This window comes from Chinchilla lanigera, unplaced genomic scaffold (genome assembly GCF_000276665.1).
Source record: "Chinchilla lanigera isolate Chin_1 unplaced genomic scaffold, ChiLan1.0 scaffold00005, whole genome shotgun sequence".
NCBI lineage: Eukaryota > Metazoa > Chordata > Mammalia > Rodentia > Chinchillidae > Chinchilla > Chinchilla lanigera.
The window spans coordinates 13,686,012-13,705,965 of NW_004955406.1; the positions used below are offsets into that span (position 1 = coordinate 13,686,012).

Sequence of the window (19,954 nt, forward strand, 5' to 3'; positions counted from 1 at the left end):
TCCTACCTCTTTTGTCTGTAACTCACTATTTGTCTATTTGTTTTCCTGAGAAACTATTTTGTGGACAATAATATGTAAAACGATAACCATTGATAATTTCCTACCATTTTGTCTGTAATTTGCTAAGTCCCCCCTATTATTATGTTATCCTTCTTTTATTCTTTAAAATTAAAAAAAAAATTAAAAAAAAATATGGTCCTATTGTAAGATCATAGGGTTCTTTATTAGTAGAAAGGGAGAGAAGGGGGTAGAGTTCACCAATATTTCAGAATCAACTGGTCTGGATGATTGTTGGGTGATAAAGAGTTCAAGGTGACCCTGAGGTCTTAAGTAGGTAATGGTTTTCTTTGCAATAAGGAATAGAGATAAGAGTGAGAATAAAATAGTTATTCTAGGAGTGTTGCAAGAAGGAAGTAGGCACACCTAAGGAGCAGTGTGCTATTGCTGCTGCCTTGTTCTCAAACAAGAAAGTCAGCATGTGCCTGTGTCTTCCTAATGCCATGCTTACTGGCACCATGTGGGTGGGTTGAGTTAGGTGTGGATATCTATACCGAGGAAACTTGCAAATGCTACAATTAGCCACCCTCCTCGTGCGTGAGGGGACCAGCACACCACTGCCTACAAGGCTTCCATGTAGACCAGGCAAGAGGGCCAAGGCCTTGCTCTAAGGTGGTCACAGTGGAGGCACATATACAGATTTGAAAAGAAATTGGAATTGGGAGGGTTTGCTTATTGGATATGAGACAGAGGGGAAAGATGAGGATATCCTCATGCGCTGGTGAATATGTGAGTGTGTAATATTTCGAGATGGTATTTTGAGTTTGACTATGAGACAGAGAATGTTGTGGGCTCCAACAGTGAGGTGATTTTTAAACTACACACATCACAGTTTTCAGTCACCCTTGACCTGGTCCTCCAGACTCACTCTCCTGGGCTGTTCTCCTCTCCACCCTAGATGCCAACCCCACCTGCCATCTTTCTGTCTCCATTAGAAGACTCCATTAGCCTTGGGGCTCCCACGCCCTTTCTCTCTGCTGGGAATGTTCATACCACAGCTCCACATGGCTGGCTTTCTCCCTGGAATTCTTGCTAATAGAGGACTCTAATTGCTCAAAGTATGTCTCTTACCAACCTTATTCACCATCTCAGCACCTGATTTGTCTCCTTCCTAGCATTTATCACAATGTTTTCCTGTTTTTATTACCACGTTTGCAAAACCTAATGAATATGTGTATGGTTAAGAGTTGGTACAGATACAGACCCCATTTTTCTTCCCTTCTCTCTCTGTCCTTAGATCACCTCCCATCTCCAATAGATCTACTTCCCTCTTTCCTATCATCTATCTTTTATTTTGCTCTTTGAATTATTTACAATCATATAAGAGAAACTATACAATATTTAAACTTTTGAGTCTGATTTCACTTAGCATTATAGTCTCAATGTGCACCCATTTCTCTACAAACACCACAAATTTATCCTTCTTTATGACTGAGTAGTACTCCATTATGTATGTATCCCGCATCTTATTTATTCATCTTCAATGGACATATCATATATCACAACTTATAATCATGCACTCCTCTGTCTAGTTTGTTCTGTCTCCTTCATTGAATTATAAACCTTTTTTTTAACAAATTTATCTCTGATTCCCTATCATCTAACATAATTTCCTGAATAAATAAATAAATAAGCTAGAAAGTAGACAATAGAGATCAGTGCTGCACCACCTCCACATTGTGGCTCTCTAGATGTCTGTAAGAAAAATATTTCGTTGTGAAAAGTCAAGATGCTGCACAACACTCCTCTGCAGACAGGGTGATGACAGGCAGGGGCAGGACCAGGCTTGGGGCCAGGCACACAGCCTGGGTCCTCTCACGGCCCCAGGTCTAGAGCTAGCTAAAATACAGGCAAGTTTTCCCTGTGCAGGTAACAAGTTAACAAAAACCTACAGGATGTGTATATTACTGCTCTGTAGTAGTTTCTGCACACATTTACATTTTTATGAATTCTTACATTTAAGGGAAAGTAGGCAGAGCAGAGGTCACTGCTCTCCTCGCAGACAAGAAAGCCGGAAGGGCAGCGTGTTCCCCAAGTTCTTGCAGAAAACAAGTCTAACCTGAATCGAAGTCCAAGCCATCTGCCTCCAAGTTCAGAGCTCTTTGTACTCTGTTTCCATTTAGCGTGTACTTTCACATACTTACTGTGTGAAAAATAAATGCAGGGTGTCACGGGAAATGTAATACACAATCCCTGATCTACTAGACTTAAACAATTGCAACCAGAAACAGGGTCACACTGCCCCACGCCATTCACAGGAGTTGAGCAGCCCGGCTAGAGGTAGAGGCGGAGGAGAGCCCCACAGCCCAGCAGTCAGGAGAGTGACGGGGTGGATCCCAGCTCTGCAGACCCTGCCAGGAGGAAGAGGCCAAGTTCACTCTGTCCCAGCCGAGTTCATTTCCTTGCCTTTCACTGATGAAGACACTTCAGAACAAGCAACTCATTTCTAATCAACATGACATACACACAAATGTCTGGCATAACAGCCAGCAGAACTCCTCGCTCTACTGACTCCGGGATCAATCTCGCATGCTCTTGCTGCTTTTGTCCTCCTCCACCTACAACATTCAATTCTTAGCAACTCAGCAGCACACAACACTCTGGGTCTCCTGAATCCCCTAATGTTCCAAAATTAGACACCTGCATACCTCCTTAGGGATGGACCTGGGGGATTGATATTCTAAATGGGTAGCAACCACCTTCAAAATACCAGAAAGAGTCACTAGCCCAACCCCATACAGGAAAAGCCCCTGTTCTATATTCATGCCGACTTGCTGTGTGACTTGCTTCCCCATTTGATCCCAGTTTACTCAATTTTACCTGAACAATTATACTTGTAATCTTATTAGCTGACCATAGTTTTGTCCCACCTTGTAATTTCCCATTTTTCCCTTACCTTGGACCCACCTCTCCTCATGGTTTTGCTCCATAAAAGTCCCTAGAAAAGACAGAGTCTTGGGCAACCCACTCGGGCCCCCCTTCGGTCCCTCTCTTGGACAGAAGCTTTCTTTCCCTCAGTAAATTCTGCTCTTAACCTCCGTTGTTCCTAATATTCATTCTTCAATTTTAGAGAACACGAACTCATCCCAGATATCATTCAGGTTGGAAGTTTTTATTTTCCTGTATCACTTTCACATTTAAAATTCAAATAAAGATGGGGCTGGGGATTTAGCTCAGCGGCAAAAGCGCCTGCCTGGCAAGCGCAAGGTCGTGAGTTCAGTTCCCGGTACCGGAGAAAAACCAAAAAAAAAATAAAAATAAAAATAAAAAATAAAATTCAAATAAAGAAATCCTGACTAGATATAAAAAAAAAAAAAATTAAGACTCTGCCGTGGCTGACCACAGCCGCCTTCCTTTGGACACCCGGGTAGCAGCCTAACCTCTGACTGCTGCAGCAGATGCTAATGGGCCACTACTGGCCTGTCACTTAGTGACTCCTCTGCATTTCCCTCAGAGGGTGGAAATGTCCTGCCTAGTAACCAATAGCTACAATCCTGCCACCCTTCACCAAAGTCTGGAGAAAAGAACAAAAGAAAGAGTCTCAAGTTGAGAGTGATCTGAAGTTAAATACCACCAAGTACTGCTGGAGGTGCCCTCCGTCTGGGACACCGGGGACCCAGCCTAGGTCAGGCAGAGACGAAGCTACTGAATGATGCACCAGCTTTGCTTATAGCCAGAAGTAGCCACACAGTCCCTCGCGCATTAGGGCCACCAAATGGCTGGTAACAATCAGCGAGGTCTACCCTCCTCCTGGGTGAGAAAGAGCTCTGCTCATTCTTACTTTCACCTAGCTCGAAGATGATACTGTTCTTCCAGACTGTAGGAGACAGAGCGGTCTGAAAGCAGAAGCTTAAACAAAAGCAAACATAATTTTCATCCTGATAGATTATTGGAGCTTCTTCCCTTCTTATTGAAGTAAGAATCTTATTCAAGTAAGAATTCTTTTCTCAAAGAAAATAAATGAACAATGCACTAGTAAAACCTCCCACTGAAGTGTCTGTTCTCATTTTATTTCCTTGTTTTGTGTACTCCTCATACCAAGTCCAAAATAGACTACTATCAGATTTATTTTTAAATAAACATTGTCTTCAGATACAATCTACAGACACTGCGAAACATGGCATTCTAAATTTCTCTTTTAACTCTAGGCTATATTTCTATAGTCTAATGTAAATTACTAAATTACTGATCTGATAAATTATTAAATCTTCAAGTCTAAGTAATTTTGTCAAAAGATAAAGTTGTTCAAAATGCCTTGCAAAAATACCCTGATTGGCAAAAATTTTTAAAAAGGTGAAAATAAAAACAAAAGCTACTTCTCAAAATACTATTGCTGCTAACACTTTAGAGTGCTGGTCAGAGCAGGGGTAACCTCCTCTCCAACCAAAGCAGTTGGATTCCAACCACCACATGCACCCTCTGAACCCAGCGGGCTCCTTATCTTTCATTCTACCTTTGCTTCTAACCACCTTCTCCAGAGCTTCCCTCCTGTTTCTTCTACTTCTCTCCCTTCTCCTCTTCTCCATTCCTTTTCTCTTCCTTCTCCCTCCCTACCCTCCTTGCTGTTTCTTTTTCTTCCCTTGTACTTTTTCTGTTAGTGCATTTTGGTCACACAAATAATGGAGTTCATCATTTTCACAGATTTATACATGCACATCACATACTTTAATCATTTCCCTCCACTACCCCACACTGTCCCACCCTCCTTCTACTTGCACATATGGGGGGAGGGGTTCAATGTGTATAATGTATTTTGATCACTTTCATCTTTTCATTACCACACCCCCTTCTCCTTTCTTATACCTTTTTTTCAAGTCCATATTTTAGGGAGAACATGTAATATTTGTTTTTTTGAGTCTGGCTTACCTCATTCCACATCATGATTTCTAAATTCATTCATTTTTATGCGAATGACAACATTTCATTCATTTTTATGGCTGAATTTCATATATATATACACACACATAAATATATATATATGTATATGTATATCACATTTATTTATCCATTTATCTGTTGATGAACATCTAGGCTAGTTTCACACCTTGGCTATTGTATACTGTGCTACAATAAAAATGTGTATGCAGATATCCTTATAGTATAGTGACTTTAATTCTTTCGGGTATATATAGCAAGGAGTGGTATGGCCGGATGAAATGATAGCTCTATTTTTAATTTTATGAGGAACCTATATACTGATTTCCATAGTAGCATTGCTATTATGACGTTGGTATTTCGATGGGAATTGCAATGAATCTGTACATTGCTTTTGGTAGTGTGATCATTTTAACAGCATTAATTCTACCAGTCCATGAACACAGGCAGTCTTTCCATCTTTTAGTGTCTTCTTCAATTTCATTCTTTGATGTTCTGAAATTTGTACTGTGGAGTCCCTTCATTGACCCCTAGGTATTTTTTTCAAGCCACTGTGAATGAAATTGTCTTCCTGATTCCTTTCTCAGCTAGTTCATTGTTGGTATATAGAAAAGCTACTGATTTTTTAAATGTTGAGTTTATACCCTGCCACTTTGCTGAATGTATTCGCTCTAAAAATCTTTTGGTGGAGTCTTTCCAAATACATCTGCAAACAAGGATAATTTGACTTACTCATTTCTTATTTGAGTCCTTTTATTTGCTTTCTCTTGCATTTTCATCTCACCTCCAGTAACTTCTACTTTTCCCATGATGATTTAAGCATTGTTCCTCAGCACAAATCATCTTAGCTTCATTTGATCAGGCTGTCCTTTGCTACTGAAATGAACCTTCCCTTGCCTCCTTTCCAAATCCTGCCCACATTTCAGAGGCTCACTCTGATCCCCCTTCTTTCTTGAGGTTTTTTATAACATCTCAAGCTTCAGGATCAGGCTCAAATTTAACTGCAAGTTACTTAATCTACATTCTGTACATGCACACCCAGTACATACTTTCTTCCCACACAGATTTCTTAACAGAGTGTGTTAGTTGCCTTTCTATAACAAAGTACCTAAGATAACTTTTAAAGAGAAAGGTTTATTTTAGGCTCATAGTTCTGGAGATTCCAATGTATGATCAGTTGGTCTTATTGCTTTGGACCTATGGCAAAGCAGCACATCTTGGCAGACAGTGTGCAAAGGAGAAAAACCATTCACCCATGGCCAGGAAAAAAAGAGAGAAGAGGAAGGGAATGGGGATCCAATATCCAAGTTGGGGATAAAATTCCGCGTGGGACTAAAATTCTCCCACGAGGCCCTACCTGTTAAGACTCCACCTCTATCTAATAATGGAACTCTTGGAACCAACCTTTTACCACAAGAGCATTTGAGGGATATCTAAGATCCAAACAACAGCAATGGGCTTCTGCTTCTATTATCTGTTTATCAGCATGGGCTCTACTTCATCCATCACGGTATTATACAACTACTAAGAGCTCAGTAAATACCTTCCAAGGGGAATGAAAAGGCATATGAAGTATAGAATCTTCTCTGAAAAAGGCAATTGTTGAGTTGTTTTCCTATATTTATCCCTAAAGATATTCCACTCATTCACCAATAAAATGAATGATTATACTCAAGGATAATTTTCAGGCAATATTTACCTCTATATTCCTACCAGACACATTAGCCCCCTTATTCAGTGTCCCCATTCCTCTATTCCAAGCACTCAGCCCTTCCCCTCTGTGTCCTCTACACCTCTGTCCAATCCAGCAACCAAGAGTGTTTCTTAATATACCTGAGGTTTTGTTTTTACTCAGGCAAAAACAAATCAAGAGATGATTACCACTGAAAAGATAGTTACTACTCACGGTTCCCAAGACGATAAGTTCCCAGAGGGGTTTGTCATGTAATGCAAGTTTATACGGGGAAGCACCCAGGTGAGTCAGGGAGCAGAAGGCTCTAAAGAAAAGCCTTGCTAAAGCCTTTGTTGTGCTTTTGCAGGAAGGAACAGGTGAGGCAGGGATAGCAGATTTGGGCGTGGACAGTTTGAATAATTTCATCAGATTGTGGAGGCCATAGGAGTGTTCTTTAATTATCCATTGTCTGGTCCTGGGGTAATTTGGGGCAAGGTAATAGTTTCCTCGATTCCAGGATTGTTATAAAAGAAGATATATGGAAATATACCTGGGGATTGATTGATTTGGATATCAAAGATATCCAAACTGCTGGTCAGCAAGTTATTTGCTATCTCCAGGAATTAGCTAACCCCAAGAAAATCAGATTCTCCCAGGTCTGCAGGGTCCCAAGGTGTCAGAGTATCATATAATGCAGAAGAAAAAGATAATTAATGCAAAGAGGTTAATACCTAGAACAAAAAGTTATGTCTCCCACACACTTGCTCCAATATTTGTTGTGCTCTGAGCCAGAATACACAAAGAGGCTCTCTCATAAAAGTGGAAATGCTATGAAATTACAAATCAAGCCCAGTTTTAAAGAAAATACATTCAATCTTCCATCCTTGACAATTTATATCATTTATATTTTTGATAATCCCTATCTAGGATCCTAATTGTAGTCATAGGAAACTCTGACTCACTTCCATAATATAAAAGTTCTAACCAAAATTGTTATTTTACTTATGATGTGATGGTAAGAGTTAATGAAATATGAAGTTTCTTTGCTTTGGGTTGGAATTCAAGCTCATTTGATAACACTATATACATGCATACTGAGTACTAAGTTTGCTTGACAGTTATGCCATTGTTTGATATATCTACATTGAAAACCTAAATTAATGTATTTGGGAAAAAGAACTGAAAATTAAAAACAAGAGCTGGTATTTTCAAAGAAAAATAACTTAGACAAATTTTTGGTGAATATGGCACTACCACTTCCTAAAAGAAGAGAGAAATATATATATCATGATATATAGAACAAGAGTACAACCACAACATGGTAAAAATTCTACAGCATTTAAGATGTAAACATAATGTAAAATTATACTAAATTTGAAACTTTAAATTAGAAGATTATTTAATAAAGTTACTAAAATTAAAGGGTTAGAGAAGAAGTCTATAACCATAGAAGAAATAACAAATTTTCCCAAAACTTTCAGATTTAAAGGTTTATCATACCTTATAAAAATAGGCACAGTAACTCCAAGCATTTAAAGTGTTTTGCACACTTAAAAGAGACAATAATGAAACAGGCAATTCATGAATTTTACATTGTGAGCTAAACATTAATGCCAAAATTTGAGCAGGTAAGCCATTAACTTCTCTGTTACATATACAACTATAAAAAAATCCCACAAAAATATTGGTAAGCAAAGACCAGTGGTGTATTTCAGGGTCAAATATACCATGAAAATTGGATTTCTTTTTTAAATTCAAAGTTTAGTTCAATCTAAGGAAACTCATTAATGTATTTTAGTTTACTAGCAGATTAACAAAAAAAAATCATATCATCAGCTCAATAGATGCTTAAAATTCATTTGTTAAAATTTAATATCCATTCTTAATAAAAGTATGTGACAAGCTATGTTTAGAAGAAATGTTCCATAACATAATAAATATAAATTATTATGTGGTCAAATTAATGGCATCCTCATTAAAGTGAAAAGATAAAAATACCCATTATCACTATTTTCAATATTGTTTGACAAGTTGTCTTATAATTCAAGGTAAGAAGTATTAATGAGATATACAATGGAAAGGAGAAGATAAAATTACTATCTGCTGACATTATTATTTTATAATCAGAAAACTCAAAAGAGTATAACAAGTAAACTAAAAAAATTTTAATATGGTAGCCATCTGTGAAAAACTATATACAAATAAATGGGTTTCCTGTAACAGAAATAACCAGTTTTTTAAAAATGTAAACAAATAATTTTCATAAAAGCAATTAAAAAGAGACAGAACAACTTGGAGTAAGTATAGCAAAATATATGAAATTCCTACATAAATAAAAATTTTTATAGATAAAATTTAAAAACTACAATGGCCTACCAAGTCTCCAACTATGATTGTGGATTTATCTAGTCCTCTGTAGATTTTGGATCTATTTCTATTTAAAGTTTTCATTTTAAAAAAGACTTGGAATTATAGAAAATTTGTAAGTTTTCAAACATTAAAGACAAAAAGAATTTTCCAATAAACTAGCCATCCAAAAAGGAACACTTCATATTCTAAGTGAAATTTTAAAATTTAAGTTCTATCTCTTAGGAAAGTTGATATCATGCAAAATGCCTCCTTGGACCATAATGAAGTTAAATTAGAAATTAATAAAAAGATAGACATCTAGTAAACCTCCAAATATTTGGAAATCAACACATTTCTAACTTACTTATGATTCAAAAGGAAAGCAATACAGTAAATTAGAGGTGAGCCATGCCCCACCCCACCCCCACTGTCATGGGAGCCAGCTTCAGAAAACTCACTGACCATGCTGCATCCCACCTCCACCATGGAGGGAGTAATGCTGAGCCCTGGGAAAACTTGGGACCTTTAGTGACCTGTCCAAGAAAGGAGAGACTGCACTCTGCCCTGAAACCCACCATCACAGGAGCAACAATGACTTCCAGGAAAACTTGGGAGCTTTGCTGAACTGCCCAGGAGAGGAATGACTTTGTACCCTGTCCCCCCACACCATCACAAGAGTGATGCTAAGCCCTGGGGAATCTCAGGATCTTCAAAAATGACAAAACAAAGGAGCAAAATGTGGTCTCAGACCTCTACCCCATCCAGATCACGTCCAGGAGACATAAACATAGAACAGCTTGGAAGTCACACAACTGAAATTTCTGAAATGATAGCAACTGAACTTAAGAAATATCTCCATCAGGCTATAGAATAAATCAGATCAGAAACAATCTCTCAGGTAAAAAAAAAAAAAAAAGAAATGACAACAATAATGAAAGAATTGCTCAGCACATCTAAAGAAGACAGATTAAAAAAAATAGAGGAGGATAGAAAAATGACGAAAACCTTCAATGAACAATATAGGAAAGAATTAGAATGCATGAAACAGACTCAAAGAGATATCCAGGAAATTTAAAATTCCATCAAAAGCTAGAAAAACCATTTGAACAAAATTGAAAATAGACTTTCAGACTTTGAAGACAGCATTACCACTAATAATCACGAAAGGAAATATCTCTGAAAAAAACAGGAAATAACAATTCAGCAGCTGCAAGATGATGCAAAGAAAAACAATATAAGACTAATAGGTGTCAACAAAACAGCAAGAGTCAACACAAATGACATAGAGTATTTGCAGAACAGCAGAAAATTTCCCAAGCATAGAAAAAGAATCTCACATGAATAAGTGAGGCATATAGAACTCCAATTAGCCATACATACACCTAGACATATAAGAATCAAGATCCCAGAAGTTCAGCAAAAGAACAGAATATTAAGAGCTGTTAGAGAAAAGAAACAGATCACCTATAAAGGAAAGCCCATCAGAATCATGGAAGACTTCTCAACACAAACCATCAAGTTAAGAAGGGCTTAGAGGGAAGTATTTCAGGTCCTGGAAGAAAACAACTTCCAACCCAGATTGATGTACCCTGCAAAATTACCCTTCAAAATTAATGGAGAAATAAAATACTTCCACAGAACAGAACAACAGAATAAATTCATGACCACCAAACCAACCCTACAAAGAGTACTGAAAGATATTCTAGAAAGAGATAAAAATGACCATAATTTCAAGAACAACAATAGAAAGGAACCACCAAGCAGAGCAAGCAATTAAACAGAGGGAAAAAGGAGGAACCAACAGCAGGAAAATAATATGACAAATATACGCCAATACATACCTGTTATAACCATTGATGTAAATGGCCTCAATTCACCAATCAAAAGAAGCAGACTGGCAGAGTAGTTCAAGAAGCAAACTCCAACAATACCCTGTATACAAGAAACACATTTAACTCAAAAGGAAATTCATAGACTGAAAGTATGGAAAACAATACTCCATGCAACAGGAAACCAGAAAAAGGCAGGGTAACCATTCTGTTTGCAGGCAACATGAACTTCAAACCAAGAATGACCAAAAGAGATAAAGAAGGTCACTACATACTTCTTAGGGGAAAACTGAAAGAGAAAGAGATAACAATCATAAATATATATGCACCAAATACAGGGGCAATCAACTACATAAGACAAATTTTAACAGATGTGAACAAACATACAAGTAGTAACACAATCATAACAGGGGATTTTAACACCCCATTGTCACAAAGAGATAGATCAGTTAGACAAAAAAATTAGGAAAAAAATAACAGAACTAAACAAAACTTGTGAACAAATGGACTTAGTAGACCTTTACAGTGTTCCACTCAACAACATCAGAATACACATTGTGCTTAGCAAAACACTGGATGTTCTCTAAAATAGACAATATACTAGCACATAGAACATGCTTAAGTAAATGCAAAGGAATTGAAATTATCCCATGCATACTATCAGAAATTATCAACAAAAGAAATTGCAAAAACTCCATAAACACATGGAAATTAAATAACACCTTCCTGAACAACCAATGGGTCACAGATTAAATTAAAGAAGAAATTAAACAAAATCTACAATCAAATTAAAATGCAGATACAACTTACCAGAACTTGTGGGATGCAATGAAAGCAGTGCTCAGAGGAAATATATAGCAGTGAACTCACACATCAGGAAAACAGAAAGAGCACAAATAAATAACCTTAGGCTGCACCTCAAGCTTCTAGAAGAGGAAGAGCAAGTCAAGCTCAAAGCTCAGGGAAGGGAGGAAATCATAAAGAACAGGACAGAAATTAATGCAATGGAGACTAAGAAAACAATACAAAGAATCAATGCATCAAAGAGTTGGTTCTCTGAAAGAATAAATAAAATTGATAAATTGCTAGCCAACCTTAGCAAAAAAAGGAAGGAAAAAACTCAAATTCATGCAATAAGGAATGAAAAGGTTGAAATCACTACAGATCCTGTAGAAATTCAGAAAATCATCAATACCTACTTCAAAAATATTTACTCTCACAGGATGGAAAACACAGAGGAAATGGACAGATTCCTAGATATATATTAATTACCAAAGCTGAATCGAGAAGATATAAAAATCCTGAATAACTCAATGTCCAGCCAATGAAATTGCAAATGTAATTTACAAACTTACCAACAAATAAAAGCCCAGGTCCTGATGGATTCACAGTTGAATTCTACAAGAAATTTAGAGAAGACGTAATGCCAATTCTTCTCAAACTTTTTAATGAAATTGAAAGGGAAGGAATTCTCCCTAACTCATTCCTGGAGGCAAGTATTACCCTGACACCAAAACCAGAGAAAGATCCAACCAGGAAAGAGAACTACAGGCCAGTCTCCCTAATGAACATAGATTCAAAAATTCTCAATAAAATACTATCAAACAGAATGCAGCAAATCATCAAGAAGATTATACATCACAACAAAGTGCAATCCTAGGGAACAAAGGCAAGGCAAGAAGCATCACAATCACTGACTTGAAATTATACTACAAAGCTACTGTGCAGAACAGTATAAAATCAGCTGTGATAAAATCAGCATGGTACTGGCAAAAAAAACAGATCTGAGGATCAATGGACAGGTTAGAAGATACAGAAACAACTACAAATACACTCAGCCAACTCATCTTTGACAAAGGGGCCAAACATGTTCACTAGAAGAAAGACAGCCTCTTTAACAAACTGTGCTGGAAAAACTGGCTCTCCACATGCTGAAGACTAAACCTAGACCCATGTCTACCACCCTGCACTAAACTAACATCAAAATGGATCAAAGACCTAACTATTAAAACAGAAACACCAAATCTACTGGAAGAGAAAGCAAGTAAAAATCTTGAAGACATAGGGGTAGGCAGAGAGTTCATGAACAAAAACCAAACTGCATGGGAAATACTTCAAAGAATCAACAACTGGGACCTCATCTTACTGAAAAGTTTTTGCATTTCAAAAGATATCACCAACAGGGTAAAAAGAAGACCCATGAATTGGGAAAAAATTTTAGCCAATTGGTCCTCAGACAAAGGAACTTCTATTAGAACATACAAATAATTTTTAAAAATCAGACTCCTAAAATTCAAAGACCCAATCCAAAAATGGGCAGCTGAGATGAATACACATTTCTCAGACAAGGAGATACAAATGGCAAATAAATATATGAAAAAATGTTCAACATCATTGGTCATTCAAGAAATGCAAATTGAAACAACACTGAGACTCCATCTCACCCCAAAAGAACGGCTATCATCAAGAAGTCAACCAATAACAAATGCTGGAAGGGCTGTGAGGAAAAAGGAACACTTCTCCACTGCTGGTGGAAGTGTAGACTGGTGAAACCACCTTGGAAATCAGTCTGGAGATTCCTCACAAAACTAGGATTAGAGGTCCCACTTAACCCAGCTATTCTCCTTCTGGGTACTTTTCCAGAAGAACTGAAGACATCATACCACAGAGATATATGTGCACCCATGTTTATAGCAGTGCAATTTGTAAACTAAGTCTTGGAAACAACCCAAATGTTCATCCACTGAGGAATGGATAAAAAAAGATGTGGTATTTTTATACAGTAGAGTATTATTCAGCTATAAAAAAGATAAACTCAAGACTTTTATAGGTAAATGGATGCAACTAGAGACCATACTCATTAATGAATTAAGTCAGACTCACATGTGTAAACATCATACTGTCTCCCTAGTGTAAGAACCTGAAAGAATAAATAAAACCCAAAAGGTACAATAGATATTGTGAAAGGGAAAGATACTCCTCAAAGGGAAGGAACAACTGGGATAAGGGAAAGGAGAAAAGAAAGATCTAAGGAAAAAATATATGCACGTATATACAAGGATAGCTGGGATAATTGTACTGCTAATGTCTATTGGTTTGCTGAAAGGAACAGTTAACACTTAAATATTTTTTACCAATATTGCATGCTTATATCTAGTAGTCTGAACAACTAATTTGAACACAACAATATGCAATATAATAACCATTGTTGAATTCCTAACATCTTGTTAAGTGAAGCTCTATTTCATTTCTAATGTTTTGTTTTATTATTTTTCATTCTCTTTAATTGTTTGATCAATCTTGCATTCTTACATCTGATAATCTGAGCAACTGAAGCTAACCATATGTATACAACAAACATTGTTAATTTCCTATCATCTTGTTTTGAAATTCTGTATTTTTATTGTTTTTGTGTTGTTTTGTTTCTGTCTTTGTTGTTATTTTGTTATTGTTTTTTCTCTTTAAAATAAAAAAGTAAATTAGAAAAAATAAATGAAAATAAAATATAGCATTATTAAAATTTGTGGTAGGTACTTAAAGCAATGATTTAGAGAAATCCATTACATTAAATGCTTATATTGGGAAAAAAAATCTCAAATCAATAATCTAAGTTTGTGTCTTACAGAAAAAAGAAAAAGAAAGAAATAGTCTATAAAGAGTTCAGCAAAACACCCAAAGTCATAACCAGACGCATTCGACCTGCAAAACAGGATGAAAAATTTCTTGCCTTTATGCTGTGGACTGATTTCCCCCACAATGTCCAAACAAAACTCTGCATTAAAATAATACTATTGTTTTCTTTGCTTTTCCTTACCTATGACTACTTTTTTCACTTGGCATGATAATGATGCAATTAGAACTTCACAATTAATAGCTTGTAGAGGTAACTTGCAAATTGTCACTCCCTGCTTTAATCTAACCCAGTCTTGCGATGCTAGGTGATATCATTGCTACCTACTAGCTAAACAGGGAGAAACTTGTGCTGATACTTGTTGTACATGAATGAACACATAGGGTATTATGGAGACTCCATTACAAGGAAGGTACAAACATGATGTTCAGCTCATATAAAATGAGTAGGCTCCTTTCTTGCTCATCCTTTGATCTGTTCAGTTGTAGTTGGTTTGGTTCTTGGGGACCCTCGCTAAGAAGTTTTTTCCAAACTCTTGGTATTATCCTCCTGATAGTCACATTAGTAGGCTTCTTGGTGCACTGTATTCTCTCAAACGTTCTGAATATTTGCATGCAACTATCTATGAAACATCAAGTGGTTTCTATTTGACTAGATGGTAAGAACCTGATCAAAAAGGGAAAACTGTCAGACAAAATTATGAGAAAACATTGTTTTGGACTGAGCTTCTGCCAGCAGACTAAATCAAACCAAAATGGAGTCACTTACAGCAAATGTAATACAATCAAACTAAAACTTTAATGGAGACACTAGAATCCAAAATAGATTGGTTCTTTTCCTGAAATCAGGGGTTTGAGTCTACCTGAGTAAACATAATAAAGAAGTTCCTTCTGATTTAACTGCTATAAAAAGAAACCAAAAGTGACCTGATGTTGACCAAGTGTTTTTCTATTATTGCATTCCTTCATTCCACCCTACAAAGTCCACTGTTCTGCTATTGCCCAGTGTGAACTGAGACCAAAGAATTCCACTGATGTTGGTGAAAAAGTGTATTTCTAAACTGAGATGTTGCTGCACTTATTCTAAAGCTTTCCCATGCATATTTTATGTTTGACCTAAAGGGAACTGTGTTTGAACACAGGGAACTTTACCTAACTTGATGTGTAAAAAGACTGAAGCCTACTCTTGTAACAGGTAGCTGAGCCTCAGCCAATCACAAGAGTCTGACTGATCAAACCACTTTCATATAGGACAGATGTAAACTATAACCAATCAGTTTGTCTGTTTCTCACTTCTGCTTTCTATATGTCACTTCTTTTTCTCAGGCTATAAATATAACCTGCCCATTTGGTGGGTTGAAATAAATGTATTTCTTTCTGAAATACATTTGATCCAGACAGCTGCTTGATTCTAGAGTTCCAACTAAAACAAATTAAGATCTACAGGAGAAGGAGATGCAAAGGAAGAGGAGGAAAAAAGGAGAAGGAAGAGCAAAATAAGCCCAAAGCAGTAGGAAGGAAATGACTGAGAGCAGAAATCAATGATACTGACAATAGAAAAACAAGAAAGAAAGGGAGGTCAAAAGCTGATTCTTTGAAGTTTTCATTACAACTGATACTGAGGGTAACCAAGAAAAATAGGACAAAAATTTCCAACATAAAGTATGAAAGAAAGATTATCACTACTGATCCCACAAACATTAAACAAGGGGATACTATGAAAAATTCCATGTTTATAAATTTGACAACATAAAGTAAATCAAAATTTTTAAGAAACAAACTACCAAGTTTATTCAAGAAGAAACAGGTTAATTTCTAGTAAATAAATCTAATTATTTCATATATACATACACAGAGGTATGTAAGAGAAATTGAATTTGTAGTTGAAAGCCTGCTGTAGTGGAAGGTCCAGGACCAGATAATTTCACTAAAGTCTAGCAAACATTAATGGGGGAAATAACAATTCTACACAATCACTATCAGAACAAGGAGAGGGAGGAACACTTCTTATTTCAGCTTATGATGTTGGCATTACTCTGTAAAACCAATGGAAATTATAGTTTTTTTAAAAAATCAAACCAATATTACTCATGAACAGAGATAGATTTTGGATAATATTTTGTGAGATTGTTCACAAAATATTAGCAAATTGAATATGTTAATAGGATTATGTCATGACAAAGTCAGGTTTATTTTAATAACATAAAGCTTATACAACATTTGAAAAGCAATAGGAGTAACTCACCAGATCAACAAGCTAAAGAATAACCACATGAGCATCTTCCTGGATGCAGGAAAAAAGTGGAACAAACCCAATGCCCATTCATGGCTTAAAAATAAAAACCTTAGCAAAAGAAGCAAAAACAAGAAATAAAAACAAACTTACCCTAATAAGAGACATCTGTGAAACACCTACAGATAACTTCATAGTTAATGATGAAAACCTAAATGTTTCCTCCTAAGACCGGGAATAAGAGAAGATTACTTTGTCTTATCATACTATTCAACAGTGTACTGAAAGGTCCTAGCCAGCATAAGGCAATAAAAAAATACAGTACATATACAAGAAGAAAAGAAGCAAAACACTTTACTTGTAGACAATATTATTTGTTTATATAGAAAATGTCAACAGAATTACAAAAAAGCTTCTAGATCTACTAAATGATTTGACAAGGTGACAGGATACATATAAATCAATACAGAAAAGTCAATTATATTCCCATATACCAATAATGAAGAGTTGAAATTTGAAGGAAAAATTACCATTTATAATACTACCAAAAACAAGGGAAGTACTTAGCTATAAACCTAATACCATGTGTGCAAAATCTGCCTACTTAATACAAACAATTAGGGAAAGAAATTGAAGAAGATCTAAATAAATATAGATACATATAGCATTATAGATTAGGTGATTCAATATTGTTAAGATGTCAATTCTCTCCAAACCAATCAATAGACTCAGTGCTGTCTCAATCAAAATTCTGCAGTACTTTTTTATAGATTCAGACAAGCCAATTCAAAATTTTATATAGTAAACCAAAGGAACCGGATAGGCAAAAAAAAAAAAAAACCAAAAAACAATGTTAGCAGTCTCATATCACCTCTTTTTAAAACTTACAGTAGTCAAGATAGTGTGACATTGGCAAACAGAGATATACATCAATGACATAAAACTGAAAGTCCAAAGATAAACCATTTATTGTAGTCAATTGATTTTTCATAAAGGTACAGAAGGAACTGAATGGAAAATTTACAGTATTTTTAACCAATACGGCTGGAACACTTGGACATTCAAATGCAAACAAGTGCATGATGGATAGACAGGAAGGTAAGCAGATAGATAAGTTACATGCATACTTCATACATTTTTTTAAAGATACACCTGGCTTATACTTTATACCTTATTACAAAACTAACTCAAAATAGATTGAAATTTAAATATAAAATCTAAAGGTAAAACACTTCCAGAAAAAGAAAAATAGCTTGTCCTTTTAAAGAACTCTTTATTTTTTCCCTGAAAACCCTAGGACTACCTCAGGTGGAACATGTTCCTCATGAAACAGAGGATGCCCACTCTCCTCAAAACCTACCCCAAACACTCCTTACTGCCACTAACCCCATAATTAGGTAGGGTCAGATTTCAGTGTGTTCCAGTATCCTGAAATGGGCAGCAGGTCTCCGAGTATAACTCAGGCACTGAGCCCTGTCCCCAGAACTACCTCTTCGTTCCTTGACTACTAGGATGTTACTACTTGCTCTGCAGAGAATGGGCCAATAGAAGCCAAAGCTTGTAAGCTCATAAGCAGCTGTAATGAAACAGCCCAAGGTGCATCCGATTAGCACTCATCGCTGGCCTTGTGTTCAGTGGTTGTTTTCTCCTCCCAACCAGTTCCTGGCTCCACTTTAGGATCCAAGGCTGAAGCACAAAAACAGACCTCAGTTTAAAAAGGGAATGAAAAAGTCAATATTATTTGTTTGTTCTTGCAGAATATGTCCACCTAACCACTAAGCTATCTAGCTTAGCTTCTTAGTTTTCATTCGTTGCTATCAGTAAATATTTATTAAATAAACACAAGGGATCACTTCAGCAGGTAAAAACAAAAAATTATGTGCTGAGCAGCTGTGAGAAAGTACAAAGCCCAAGTCCCCCAATGTTCAAGAGGCTCTTCTAGATTCATCATAAGCACAAGCCTTTGTGTTTTCAGAAGCTGTCTTTACCGTATTCCAAACTCTTTTCTTTTTGGTGCACACCTTTGTGTAATTAAAATTTTCAGATTCCATATGGGCAAAACAGTTGGGCAGAGAGAATTACCTAAAGCTAAAATTGTTTCAAAGAGAAGTAAAGGTTGCATGCAGGCTGAAAGATACATACAGGTAGACTTTGAAAGAACAGATAATTAGAGCTTTCAGTCCAACATTCTGAAATTAGCCTGGGTAGGAAATCTAGCATTCCTTGTACTACCCTCATGCCTCCAATCTTCTCATGCACAAGAACTGTTAGTGTCAAAGATCAAGAGTGCAGCTCCTGACTTGAGTTAGCTGGACCTTAGTAGAAAGATAATTTTTTATTATATACTCTAACACTGTAAGAAAAAAAGGATGGGAAAGAAAAATGTTTGGGGAAACAAGAATGGTAAAGGATGAAAAAATAGAGAAGAGTTTAGGGAAGAGGGCATTTTATTATAAGCTTGTTGAGGCCTTGTATCAATGTTTTGTATACAAAGAGTGAAATGCTTGTTGAGTGAAAGGATGAGGGAGTTGAGAAAAGGTATATGAATAATTTAACTTAGCAAGTAGTATTGAATATTAAATGAATCAGTCTGTTTAAATATTTAATAAATCTACCTATATACAAAATAGCAATACCAATGACATTTCTTCTCAGCTCCCCCAAAAGGTATACATACATTCAACTGCTTATCCTCTGCTAGAAATGCTTCTCTGTGAAGAACCACCTATCCTACACCAACTCCTTTTCTGACTAGGGTCTTACTCTCAAAGACTGGGCCAAACTACCAAACGGCCACTAGACCTGCAACCGTGATTTGTTTTTCAGAATCCCTAGTTTGGCTCCCAGCTACCCTGAGATAGAATGAAAGTTGAGTAGTTATTGACAAGAACTTACTACATACTTAAGGAGGCATATGAAAATATTAACCAACAATAAAAGATTAAAGTCTGAGCTTTCACCAGTCAAAATTGCACAAGGGGTTTTGATTGTTAATTGTGAAATAAGCCTACCTGACCAGGGACTTTTGTGAAGGAGTGCCACTGATTGGATGATTCAGAGAAATACTCTGTTTGCTTAGCCTTGGTTGTTCAGCCCTCTGCAAAAGGAAAGAATTTAGTTTACAGACACTTGAGCTCAGTTGCTAAGAACTAACACAAACCCATACACCTTCTCCTCAGAACATAGAGATCTTCTCTTTCAACAGCCTAATCCAAAGCCATTTGCAAAAACTCAGATCTCAGAAAGATGAAGAGGAAAAATTTCAGAGATCAAGAAGATTGTGTGTATCAAATGCCTCATTTCTTTCAC

General features: G+C 36.4%; 1 long non-coding RNA gene across 2 annotated transcripts in view; it reads right to left on the bottom strand.

Moving 5' to 3' along the window:
* Positions 1-19,954, bottom strand: part of LOC102005337 — an 84,089-nt gene that overhangs the window by 53,945 nt on the left and 10,190 nt on the right. The window contains exon 1 of one of the 2 annotated variants that reach the window (XR_001236427.1): positions 2,117-2,181. The exons of the other annotated variant lie outside the window; for it this stretch is intronic. This is a non-coding gene — a long non-coding RNA (uncharacterized LOC102005337). Of the gene's footprint in view, positions 1-2,116; positions 2,182-19,954 lie in introns of those variants that run through there. 2 annotated transcript variants of the gene reach the window in all.